This window comes from Rhyacophila brunnea, unplaced genomic scaffold, assembly GCF_057557595.1.
Source record: "Rhyacophila brunnea isolate RB1 unplaced genomic scaffold, BYU_Rbru_1.0 scaffold_14, whole genome shotgun sequence".
Taxonomy (NCBI): Eukaryota; Metazoa; Arthropoda; class Insecta; order Trichoptera; family Rhyacophilidae; genus Rhyacophila; species Rhyacophila brunnea.
Genome location: NW_028232796.1, coordinates 6,393,405 through 6,408,035, shown reverse-complemented (window position 1 = coordinate 6,408,035; position 14,631 = coordinate 6,393,405).

Genomic DNA, 14,631 nt, shown 5'->3' with positions numbered 1-14,631 from the left:
ACTGCAGGGGTTTGGTTTGGCAAGACATGGGTCGGGTTGCTCATGTGGATACGACCAGCAGGACGCAGAGCACGTCCTGTGCGACTGTCCACTTATGGGCCCCAAACGAGCGGAGTTGTTTGCCCGGGTCCGACCCCATTCGGGTCCAATAGGACACGCGGACATGGTGGCAACCGAGGCCAATTTTCGCCAGAGCATACGGGGAGCGGGACACTCTCGACTCTCCTTGCGACTCTTCAAATTAAAGTCACTCTGATAGTTGCCATATAAATAAACATCATGCATTCGCACTTCAGTGCAAGGTTGCATCACCAGTCCCGTGCGGCTCTGCGCGGGACAAAATGAGGGCTTAAATTCTTTGATCTAGCACACGTAAGGGTTATGTTAGCCGGCCGCGTATGACGTGGCTGCATATACATAATGGATGCGGAGGTGGGAGTTTTACACACCATGTTCATTCTTGCTACATCGTTCGCCCATCGGAGCCTACCAACTGTAATGAGTGCAGAAATACATTCTTCTTGAAAGAGGTTATAGATCTCTAGGTTATACTGAAAACACCATTATTCTTATTAATTGAGTTAGCATTTACTTCCATTTTAGAATTCCATTTTACAAGAAATGGAAATATAATTAATATTAAATTCTACAGGTTTTACCATTATTCTTCTTATAGATGAACTTATATATCCTAGGTAGTACTTTTTTCTCGAATATATTGTCTGTGGTGAGAGGTTACATGTAAATTGTACGTAAAAAAATTCACCGTGACACAGTTCGCCGTGAACTTTCTATTGGAAAGAGATGACCGTATTCTATATGGTCTCCAATTTTATTAGATTCAATATGAACGTTAATTAAATTTTTATAGCTGATTTTGGCAAAATTCATTAATTCAAGAATGAAAACCTAACCTAACCTTACCTAACCTAACCTAACAAATAATCCAGTATATCGGCTATTTTCAAAATTTGCTTGCTGCTGGCTTCCTGTAAAGTGTAAATCGACAAGAACCGTATTTTATTTAGACATTAATTTTAAGTTAGTAGGTACTATACGACCCAAAGAGGTTGGACGGTCTTTAATATATGGCCATACATTTCCGATACAATATTTCACGGTGAAGTGTGGTACGGCGAACTGCATATGTACAAGTTTCCGAACACGGTGGTGAGAGTCCAACACTCCGATCCGTAGATCAGTATTGGTCTTATCAGACTCTTGTACATCTGAATTTTTGTAGGGTGAGGGACCAAAGTAGTATCTTTTATTATAGTATAATAATTCTCCGTTGAAGAGCTTATATTATGTTTAATGAAATCGCTTCGGATATTGGTATATTCCACTTACGTGAGGGTGAATTTAGGTGGACGTTGTTTTTTAAATTCTTAAAATAGTGTCTGCTTAACTCATCCGGTGTACTTCCTTGTACCTATATACTTAATATTTTTGGTATTTACACATTTATACTGTAGAATAACTTAATACTGAACTATCTCTTGTGTTATGTACATAAAACTGTTTTAATAATATTTCTTTGTTTCTAAATGTCATGTTGTGAACGTCTTAAACTTATAATTTGTAATGTCCACAATATGTAAAATAAATAAATTGAAAATTGAAATTGAAAATTGAAAATTATAGTCAATTTTAATGACGTCGTCAGATACTATCCTCAAAGATGGCGCCACATGTATTTGGCAGTATTCTACGCGTATGGATTATTTTGACAGACAACGAGATATGTTGGTTTACCTTTAATAGCTGTTACAATAATTTTTAAATTGAAGACCATCACAGGCGTATCACAAATAAAAGCACATAAAAATATAAATATTGTCCTGAATAAACAAAAGCTCGAATGTTTACGTTTAGTCCAATATTTCATGCAAATCTGTGGACTTTTCAAAACTTTCACGTTTCGTTCGAAGCTCTTATGTAAATTTCACGTTTTATTTTGGATACATTGTTGTATTGTCAATATTCATAGATGCCTTATTTTAGATATGACAAGTCCCTTTGTAAATTTGATACATGCAAACAAATATGATGGCTTGTTTGTGAAAGTATTATATCAACCATATTATGCCAGACTCAATTATTATGAAGTATTGGCCTCTTTATGAATAAAATATGAGCTTGTATTATCTCAGTTTAAGTTATTTATGAATAACGTTTAGTGTATATTAGGTTAAGTAGGTACTAACATTATATTATTAAAAATAATTACAAGATAAAAAGAACTTTTATATAGGTACAATGTTTTTAAATTTTCTGTTGAATCATATAAACTTGACTTGACTAGCTTAAACGATCAAAAAAAAAAATTTATTTGATAGAAATAATACTGAAATGTCATTTTGACACTCATATTGATTTCCATAGTAACGCACGTATATATTAATAATTTAGTTGTTAGGACCCTAGCAACCAATAATAGTGGATTGGATTACGGTTTTCTTCCAAAATAACTTTTCATACAAAACAGAATTAACTGAAAATGAATTTAATTCTACTTAAAAATGGCTAAACGTATTTATAAAATGCATTGGCATCGTGTTCTGATATATTCTAAAAGTTTCAAATGTCTAGCTAGTCGGGAAGATAGTTAAAAATCGATTGCAAGATTTGTACCGGACAAACAACCACCGGACAAATATGAATACCACCTAATAAAAACGTTGTAATAATAAGAAGAGAGAATTGTGAGTCATATGTTCGAATCTTGCGATTGTATCAAATTTAAACGTTGGTTTTTGAATGTTTGGATGCATTGTTTGCAGAGTCGCCGTGAAAAATATAATGTGCATAAAAGATAGAGGTTGGTAGTAAGAAAAGATAAATAAGTTATCATTAAAAATCCGTACTGAAAATCAATTAACCTGAAATTTTATTTATATACAGACTGGCGTTATGTATCACAACAAGATTTTTTCTGGTGTATATATTAGGCATGAGATGTTTCCAAATTATCTTCAGTTAATATGCTAAAACCGATAGCCAACATTATAATGCGATTCTATAAGTATTTCATGTAACAACTAGGTACCAGTTAAAGTCGTAGTTCAATAAGATACCCGTAGCTTAATTAGAAAAGATACAGCAGATACAGGTTTAAGTCCAGTAGGGTGTCGTATTTTTTCTACAAAATGATTTTTTCTAGTGTGTATTATATGCATGAGATGTTTTCAAATTATGTATATTCAGTATATAGAATGTTATGCCGTGTCCACACTGGCAACCTCAATAAATTTCATGATAATTATCAAAAAATTTTTTGACCAAAAATTATTTTAATCGAAATTTAATGAGGTTGCCAGTGTGGATACGGCATTACGTTCGCAAGTCGTGTATCTTATTCATTGAATAAAATAAATAATTTAAAAGTATCATTTTAAAATCTCAAATACACCCAAGTTGCTGTTGTATAATACCATAGAATATTTTTTAAATGAGCATTATGTAGTTAAAAGTTATTTTTGATAATGGTAGTAGGTAATTATAATATTATTTTCAAAACATAAAACTATTATTAGGCTCCGCATTCACTTTGGTATTTGTATATGAGAAATTAATGATTACGCATAAAAACCGCTGAACCAAAGATTTCCCGGTGCAGACACAAATAATTCAAGAGGCAACCTGCCGCCGCCCCTGCTTTACGCCACCTGTATAAATAGTATGTATAATGTGACCATTTATTTTTTTCCCCAAACCGGGACACATAAAAGAAAGGTAGGTAGGTACTTATCTGTTTACGGCGCCTCACACTTTCATACAATACAATAATTGACAAGATAGTAATGTTTTTTTCATGTCATATTAGGTTACCTATTTTATTTATTTATTTGAAGATTATCGGTATGTTTGAGTAGGCGCATAAAACGCATGAGTTCCCAAATATGTTTTTACAGTACATAATATTATTTTATTTATTAATGAAAAGTACCAACATACAGGTATATGAATATACATGAAAATTTATCTGATGTTATATTTTTCCGAATAACAAATTTTCAGTATATTCAGGTATTTCACCATATAAACAGTATTTATATGGTGTTGATTTTAAAAACGAATGAAATTCTTGGCAGGATTTTTTCGAATTTACTTTTATAATTAACATTGGTTTTTAAGGACATCTACTTTCAACTGTGTTTTTTCACTCGTCCACAACTTATTCATACGAGAGAAGACCCTTTCTACTGGTGCATTAAAAATATTTATTTACTTAATAATAATTCTTGTGATTCAAATTATTGGCGCGAAAGTGTTTGAACAATTTCACCCAACGACTTTCGGTTGAAACATTCCCAGTGTTCCATTCAGACCAGGGAACTCAGAAATAATGGGAACTGAAATACCCAACGGGTAAGGCAATAGCAGGTAACCGTCTCGAGTAAGGAAGAAACCGGGTTAAACTTACACACGTGTCAAGAATACGTTGTACGTCTAATACTGAAAACTGCTCTCGGTTTATGCATTTACGCTCATTTAATGTTGGTGTACTACACACACTATTGCACGTGCATAATGCGTGCTTCATTATCGTAGGACACTCACCCATTCAAAAACCCTGCTTCAACGTGCGGCGTATTATAGCCAATCGGTATTATATTTATTATCTGTTCTGTGATTCAGACACTTTTTGCGGTGTCATGTAGTTAAAAATAAGTGAATACTCGTCAAATATTTCTATATCTTGGTCACAAGTTTCTTTTTTTTCGAAAACGGGACATTTTGGCGTCCCAAAGCTTTGTACGTGGACACCGGGACACGCCGCCTAAAAACGGGACGTCTGGTCACATTAAATAAGTAGTATAATACCACACAAATTGTGTATGGGTAAAACAAATGGCTTTAGTAAAAATTGTAAAATATATAAAGATAAGGATAAACCATACAAAGTGATTTCGGTGATATACCCTTTACTTCATACAGTAACACTGGTCACTGGGAAAACTTGATTGATCCAGGTTATAAGTATATTATTGGTGTGTCAATAATTATTGGTTACGCCCCTTTCTTGTATCGAAAACAGGACACAACAAACTTCAAGTAATAATAAGTATTGAAACAAAGGTTGAGACAGGAACATCGCTATTTTGACAGCAAATACCGGGATCACGGTATAAAACATCAAACCTTTGTCAATAATTATTACAAACCCACACAATGTCTTGTGTGATATCAGTCTGTCCACATTTGAAATACTGGCATATAATCATGGCCGTATTCGCTGCGAAAAACGGTTTCTTTAACATTCTTCGCACTAAAGTCTTCCCGGCTACAATTCGTCGCGTCCATAATAATTCTGCACCACGTCTATACCTCAGTTGAGGCATGGTCTAAAAAGATCGTGGCTAGGCAATGCGCGGATTGCGGGTCGCGGGTGCAAATGATGCATGGCGAACGAAATATAATTTGTCATATAAATCCAACATGCGTCCAATTAATGTTCTGAAGTGACATTGTGTACAAGACCGCATTTGCGGCATGGCAAGCGAGGTGGACCGCCTCCCCCAAGGGGCGGCACACTTACCGTTTTTTTCCAGACGTATTCTGCAGGCACCAAACGCACTGGATTAGCCAGTTCCTCACCAACCATGGCAACTTCGCCGCCAGACTCCACGAGTTTGGCTTGATAGTAGATGGGCCGAGTTGTACCTGCGGGCATGACCACCAAGATGTTGAACACATCCTCTGGGTTTGCCCGCTTATGGAACTCGAACGAGCGGAGCTGTTTGCCAGGGTCCTTCCTCACACGGGCCCAATTGGTCATGGAGATCTGATAGCAACCGAGGCCAACTTTGCGGCATTCGAGAAATTCGGCGAGTTTACACTATGCCTAGCGTCGTATGGGGAGCGGGATAGTCCCGACTCTTCTGTAGACTCATCCATTTCAATTCGTGACACTCAGTATGCGGGTACACAAAGCGCTTAACGTCAGCGGACAGCAGAGCCAGTCCAAAAAATAAAAATTTTCTTTCTTAACTTTCTTCTTTAAGCACTACGGTGCATGGTTTCAGCATCAGTCCCGTGCGGCTCCGTCTCGGGACGGAATGAGCACTTAAAATCACTTCTTTCAGACAAGTTTAAAGCGTCATAGAAAGCGGCCGTGCATATCCACAGCTGTGCATATATGACGAGTAGTGGTGGGCACTTTAACGTATGTTCTATTAGTAACAGTAATAATATATTCATTGACATGTTTTCTTTTTCAAGTAAATGGGTAACGTTTTTAGTCATCTTTAAACGATTTAAAAATTAACCCAATGCTTACGGGCCGCACAAAATTGTGTTTTTGCTAATTACTTTTCAAATGCAAATTAACACGTTAATTACAAAATTAGTTAAAAGGACCCGTAAGCATTGTGTTAATACCCCTGTCGCCATCACGAAACAAATTGACTCATTCACACATCGACGTTCGCTCTCTAAATGCCGGCGAGTCCAAAATTTCGTTAAATCAGGTCAATTTAATATATCTAACACAGAAAAGAATTCTAAGTTCCCTGATATCTCAGTATATTATATATGGTTTTGTTGAAAGGAGTCAACCGATTCGAAAATGTATACTCTTCACATCGTAAAAAAATGAACCATATTATCACACCAAATCCATGTGCAGTGCTGTATGATTGACGCCGACACTCCTCTGCGGGTTTCCAGTCTGCCCGTCTGAGCTGGTGACCAGGTTCGAATACTTAGGTGCCACGGTTGCCGACGATGGTGGTATTTCCACTGAGCTTGGAATCCTCATGGGTATGGCGGGTTGAATTAAGCCAACTTGGAGTCGCATGGAGATCAAGGCTGTATTTTGTGAGGATCAAAATTTGATCATTTTTGATTTGACATTTAATGTCGTTCGTTCAACGAGTGAGTGCTACCTGCAGCCCTATGTTATAACTTGTGATATGAAGTCACCCGACGACATGACGTAATTGTGACGTAAGCCAATACACGCTCGAGGCAAGCCGCCCAACACACACGGCTCACCATAGATATTATTATGCTGAAACACCTATTTGTGTATGGGGACAATGGATAACGCCAGTATTTGAGTAGCGTTAATTTCTCGAATGCTATTATCACTCCGGTAGTACGTCACAATGATGTCATATGACGTCATGTCGACCGGGCGACTTCAACTCGCAAGTTATCACATAAATTCCCTGTGCTCCTGTATGGCTGTGATATATGGCATCTTACTAAGCTTCAAATGTCTCGGTTTTTGAGCTTTGAGAATCGATGTCTCCACCAAATCTTAGGAGTACAGCAGCCCTCGGTGATTGAAGTAATCACGAAGAGACGCTTTACGTGGCTGGGACATGTGTTCCAGATGCCGTTAGAGAGTGTGACACTTCGTACCCTTGTGGCACAGCCTGAAGGGTTCTGTTGCCGTGGCCAGCCCTCCCTCACCCTGAAGCGGTGTCACAAAGTGATCTACGCGATGCAGGTCTGGCATCGCGGGAGGCGCGAGAAATGGCGATGGACCGAGGGAAGTGGTGCGAACTTGTGCTTGCCCTATGACCCATTGCTGGGGCATGACAGTGTGAAAAATGAAGAAGAATTATCAGTATAGCAGCTAAGAGGCATATAAAATATTTATCAAATAATGGTTTATCTATACGAAAAAGTTTTGTATGATAAATTCATGTGGGTAGATGTTTTTATTCTATATACCATACTGTTGTAACTCTTTTTTATAAATTATTAATATACTAAAATACTTCTGTGGGTCTATTCTATACTTATCGAACACTAAATTGATAAATAGTATCAAACTTAGGGTAGGTTTGTATCAAAATATTAGCACTTATTGTAACAATTACACGAAGCTGGTTTTTATTGTTGCAATAAGTGCGATATTTTAACAGCAGCAAGATAGGTGCTGTTAAAATATAGCACTTATTGCAACAACAAAAACCAACTTATTTTGATACAAACCTACCCTAAGTTTGATAATATTTATCATTTTATCACTTTAGCGGTCGATAAGCATAGAATAGACCCACTGATGTACATACTATTATTATGTAAGTATATTATAATAGTAATAATAATCATTTACACACATACAATACACTTTTTCAATATACGTGGCGAAGAATTATTGGGTAAGAATAATTATTGTATTCGCTAAGGCTTAGGTTAGGTTTACACCCACGATGGCCGCGTGGCTTAAGCGCCGGCCTCTCGTGTCGAGGATCCCAGGTTCGAATCCTGAGTCTGGCAAGTACACATATTGTTTTTCAATGTGTGTATGAGTCCAGAGTATGGAAATGATAGGTTGAGCAAGTGGCTGACATCCATTTCTCGTAAAAATAAAAATCTGTTAATAAAAACTTCCACTCTGTGGAGGCCCATAATGTGATCCTATTAGGATCGGACATGGTCGAAAGAAAGAAGGATTAGGTATAAGCGAAGAATATTTCTGGACACGTGAAAACCATCGAGTCAACAAGTCAATGATTCTAATCTTCTGTTTCATTATATTTTCTCTTTTTTGTGATCACAGAGACATTTTTACGCAAAATTGTGTTCAGATAATATAATTATAATAAATAAAAAAATACTGGTACATTTATAATTATTGTATTATAACACATAATATTATAATATAACTGTTTATAAACTTACGTAGCTACAAAATTAATAAATAAATTATGTAATTTTATTATTATAATGTTATACTCAATGTATCTTGATTAATTATTACGTAATGGCAAATATTACAGGTGTGCTAATATTATTACATTAATTTAATAACAAAAATTTTATAACTATCAAAATGATTAATAACACTATATATTACATTTTACTTACATACAATAAAATATTTACATTTTTGAAGGCTATGCATAATATTTATTATGCGAATTAAATAAGTAAAGGTAAAATTTTCAGAAAAATGTAATTCAATTAAAAATATTATCTAGGGATGTATGTTTCGTGTAGGTATCTATACATAGCTGTAAAATATATTGAACGATTAAAAATTAATCATATACGTACACATACTTTTAAGTGTCTACGTAGGTACTCTTTTATTGAATACATATTTACTTTATTCAAGGCTAAATATACACTAGATTTAAGAATTTATGGTTCTATAATATTTTAGACTTTCATGGTTGCTTTTTATCGTAATATTATGTATGGGTGCATTCATTCACCTAACAGTACACTTCAACACATTATTTCTTGAAAATGGCTTCTGCAATGATGTCCAAAACGTTGAGGAAATAAGGAAGAAGAGCAAGCGATGACAACTCAAAAATCTATTACGAATATGAGTGTAATGTTATTTTTATTGAAGATACATCATTTTGAAAAGTCTCCAAAGCAATACATATTGGAAAAATCCTACATTTTTCGGATACATATAATTTATGTATACTATAATAATATTAATATAATGGTAAAATATGGTAAATATAAAAATATTATATTTACCATATGAGTCATCTTAATCAATTCAACTAATAATTACGTTATGAAACTGTTGTCATCTTTGATATTTAAATCAAGTTAATGATTGATTTATTTATAGCTGATGCCATCGTGAGTTATTCAAATTATGTTTTGCGTTTATAAACGGTATACTTACCTTCGAATATGAATACTTTATTTGTAATCAAAGTATTAATTGAATTGATTTTCTAAATTAAATTGAAAATAACATTTTGGCACATTTCGTTAAAAATATATTTTATAATTACAAATGACGAAGGAATCTTTTACATTTTAAATAAAAACAGATTTATAATAAATTATTTAGAAAGTATTTTTAATTTTAGAGATGTGTCTAACTTTTCATTAAGTATATGATTTATACGATAAGTATGGAGAGAGAATTCTTAGAAAATTAAATGGTCTTCATAATATCTATTTCATATAACTAGATTTATTTATAATTACCCAAGACACACGATAGTACGATAGTATAGTATTGATCTTGAAATTATTTTATAAAGATATTATTTGTATCCTATTTCACGAAAACAATAATTCCAAGTATGGAGACAAATATTGTGTTACAAACATACATTTAGTTGATAGAATAGGTACACTAATACTTAAACTAATAATACTATTAATTTATTGTGTCTAGGCACGAAAACAGGGAGAGGGAATCTATTGACAAGCGGAATTAGCTAGAAAATTATAAAAAACAATAATAAGTCAAAATGGCGTGTTTCTCGTAGCAACGCAAAATGATAAATGCAAGATGATATTATATTATGCTAATGCCTCATAAACTTTAGAATTCAATGAATACGTTTTTTTGTAATCTGACATGGATGAAAAATATAATATATAAATGTAGACAGTCAAGAAAATTTGGAGTACATTTTTTACTGTTTCATTGGAAATATCGACACGTGGTCTCGTGGAATTTTGTTTTGTTTAAATCTAGATTTTTTTATAACGTAGTCATTTTATTTGATATCAATATTTGCAGGTGTGGACTTGCGTTGAATTCCAAACAAATGATTGTGATGCGGTAAAAGTTTACAAACCATTCTATAATTTATAAAAGGAAATAATATAAATGTTGGGTTGGACTAGAGCTTTTGATTTCTCGATTTTGAGATTGTTTTTTCTGATTTCTCGAGAATTCTTGAGATTCTCAAGAAATCGCTTTTTTTCATTTTTCAGGTTCTTCAGTCTTTTACCGAGAGATTTAAGTAATTCTGTTGAGAATGAAAACCGAGATCTTTTTCTTAGCTGTTTAGGTAATTTTTTTTACCGTGAAATTTAGAAAATTTTATTCTGATTCAAATTCAAATTTTTTGTAGCTTTTTCAGGTAAGTAAAATAAAATCATATACATATTAAGTTGCTTCTCTAAAAACGTTTTTGTGACGATTTAGAGAATTCTTCGAAAATCGAGATTAGCCTTTTTAACTATTTCTAGAGATTTCTCGAGAATCGACCACAACTTCTAGCACACTGCAATCTTAACATATTAACATAAGTACCTTAGTTAATTTAATATAACATACTAAATTAAAATCAATAATTCAACATACCACATCTTCATGAATGCCTTTTGTATTTTTATGACGGTCACGATTATTTTTAATATGAGGCTGTTAAAAGCAAAGTCGACAATGTCTCATGTAAATACATACAAGTGACTTTGTGTCATTTTCTTCCAATAGCCTTATGTCATGGGGTTACTGTCAAAATTTTCGAAATCATGTTATGGAGTAATTGAAATTTGAAGTTTGACATGGCCTCTAAAATCAGACACAATGCTATTTTCTTTGTGCTTTATGTGCATGTTCTATATATCGGATGACCAGCAATTCCACGATACACATAATTACATTTTTTTCTTCTAAAAACAATTATATTGTACTATGCTTGAACAGATCGCTTAAAATTAGTTGTAGTTGATCATGACCGGTTATCGATTACTGAATTGTTTTTATGGACAGGAAATGTGTCAGTTTGTTTAATTTTTTTTATGCTTTTGAAAATTCTTATCGAACTTAACCAATACCAGAAATAAATACATATATTCGCAGTATAATATAATGAATACTATTACTTAGCCTTGTTTATTATAAAGTACTTACGAATTCTCTGAAATTTCCATCAAAACACGACGACAAAATCCAATTGAGTAATATATGATTCAATTAAAAAGCATTCAAGCTAAGTTAGTAAATTAAACAAGTATATCTTGAAACAAATACAGGCCAATTTATTACGGCGTCTCTATTCCCGGGACATTTTCGCATGTTCGGGGATTCCCTCAGTTTTCTCATATTATTATATTACCCAATCCATTAGATTAATCGTCTCTCCTTTGGCATTATTAAATTAGTTTCAGGGATAACTTTCGCACACGCGTAAGCATTTCAAGACCCGTATTAGATGAGACAAATATTTCAATTATCGAGAGATTTTGTAGTTGTATGAAGAATATACAAAATTTAACGTACATTGTCGTATTGTTTATATCGCCGGTGGCGAAGGGTGGAGGTAGGCTTTTAAGATCCGCCATAAATAGTGCACACTAAACTTTGTTGGTCATATGTATTTGTTTTCATTGAAATAAGACTACAATTTAAAGATGGTACTGGTTAGTTTTTAAACCCTGTAAAATCCAAACCATAATAGATAATATTAGATAATTTTGCAAATAAATCATAAATAACTTTGGATATTTTATAGGTAGATAGAATAATATTTTTTATCTATTTTAGTTTGGTTTAGACAGGCCATAATGAATTTAAAAAATTAACCAACAATATGTGTAATACATATGTATTCTGAGTTCAACGAAAACAAATCAGTATGAATGAAAAAGTGTGCACAATTTTGTCGTATAGTCCAAAATATACCATAAAAGTTATGTTTTAGTTTAGGCAGGACTTAATTTATTTTTAAAAAGTAACGAATACCATTTTTAAATTGTATTCTTAGTTAAATAAAAACAACTACGTATGACTAACAAAGTTTAATGTGCACTACTTATGGCGGATCTTAACAGCCTACTTCTACCCTTCGCTACTGCGCCATATTCATATCATCATCACCCGGGGTCGATCGACTACTGGATGAAGGCCTGCCCTAGCTCCATACACTCTTCTCGGTCCCCAGTTATTTTCTGCTACGTATATAATTTATAAGTTTTTCTATCCAGCCAGTTTTAGGGCATCTCTGTGGGAGTTTAGTGCCCCTTGGGTACCACTGTATGGTTTGTATGACGATATTTGTCCAGCAGTTGCCAGTCCATTGCTATTTTATCTTCTTAGCGACCTCCTTCACATCACGTACTCTTTTGCTTATATTTTCTTATCCATTGATTTGTGCCACGTTGCTACTCATATTTTTTGAATTTTTCTTACATTAAGAGTCAATGTTTCACATGCATACGTGAGAGGTGATAGAACACATTGGTTGAACATTTCACGCTTAAGACACAATGGGATGTCACTTTTGAAGATATCCTTCATATACCTAAGTTTATTAATATCAATTATGTTAATAAAATGGTTTTAATGAAGCAAACATCAAACAAGCGGAAGTGATCGCTTTGTTCAATATATTTCAATAATGAACTATTAATAATTCATGATTTGAGATTTTTTCTCAATCGGAAACATATTAAAAAATATACTTATTAGAAAAAAAATAGTCCCATTCGGCACTCGAACCCGCATCCATCGGATTCCGGCCAATGTCCTATACCAATTTAGCCATCTACACTATATGAAATTAACAATACTCATGCTGTAGCACTGCATACATCTATAGTTAAATAAGTTTCAGTTGAGACTTTGTAGCCTAATAATAAAAAACACACTATTCAACAAAGAATAACATGTAGGTATACTTCATCAAGTACCGTTATATCCTGGAAGCGTTACAACATTGCTGTTTGTATGTGCTTGCCAACAATGTAATGTAAAGCAAGTTAAAATTGTAACAATATAAATGGCCTATCAAGTTGTAACGGGGCTCAAAGAGAACCCTTCAAAGCATCGTATGACGCAAAGAACAAACAGTAAAACTAGCAAAGTTTTCTCTTGTAGAATAATCGACCAAAATAACCTACTATGTGACTAAAGTCTGGAGCTTTTTGACTTGACAATACTAGTATACCTAATTCGTATACAGAATTTTCTTCTAGAATCTAGATGGTTTCATCTTAGATAAAGTTTAATAAACAGATGTACTGTTTATTTTTTTTAAATATGAAGAAATATTTTGTCAAAGAAATAAAGCCAATTGCGAGAATTATAATGCTGAGCAAGCGAGAATACGTCATGGTGCTAATTTTTATAACGGAGAATTATTGGTCACACGGCTCTGCCAGTCGCTGAAGTTAATGGCATCACCAAACCACACCCGGTCTTAATCACGCGTATTACGGGAGCCTACGTTTTTGTGTGAAGCACCGGTATTTTTTATGACTGAAAATGTCTCAAGACTAAGGTCACCTTGCATTTAAGTGTAATTTAACTGAATTTACATAACTGTTTTGCTACTGAAGCCGTTTATAATCGATTTATGATTCGTACTATCGGAAAAATAAAGAATTTGGGTGCTAAATCTGATTCTTTTTACAATTTGAAATGGGAAATGTATATTAAATACCATGATGATGCCTTGTCTTTTCTTGTCATCTAAATGACATCAAATATTTTATTATTATAAAAGACTATTGTTGCAAACTTCGTCGTTTTAAAATCGAGAATTAAACCATGTTTTGATCCGTGGTTATACCTAACAATTTTTTAAATTATTTTGTTATTAGCATATACATTATTTATGTATTGAAATATTTTTTTATTCAACATTATAGTTTTCAATTGACTTCTTCAAATTAAATTATAACATTTTCCGTTCAATTTTTGCCATGAATATATTATGTTTTGTTATAGTGGTTTATTAAATTTTATTTCAAGGTTCATTCTTTCCCATTCTTAGTGCATGAGAAAAAACAGGTCACCATCATAACAATATTATACATTTATCCTATACAGTATACACTATCTCCAAAAGATACCCCAAAATTCAATTTTTCAGTGAATGTTAACAAGTCAATCGAATAATATAGTTGTTAGGAAGTGATGCACTAATCAATAGGCATGTATTTAGTGGACAA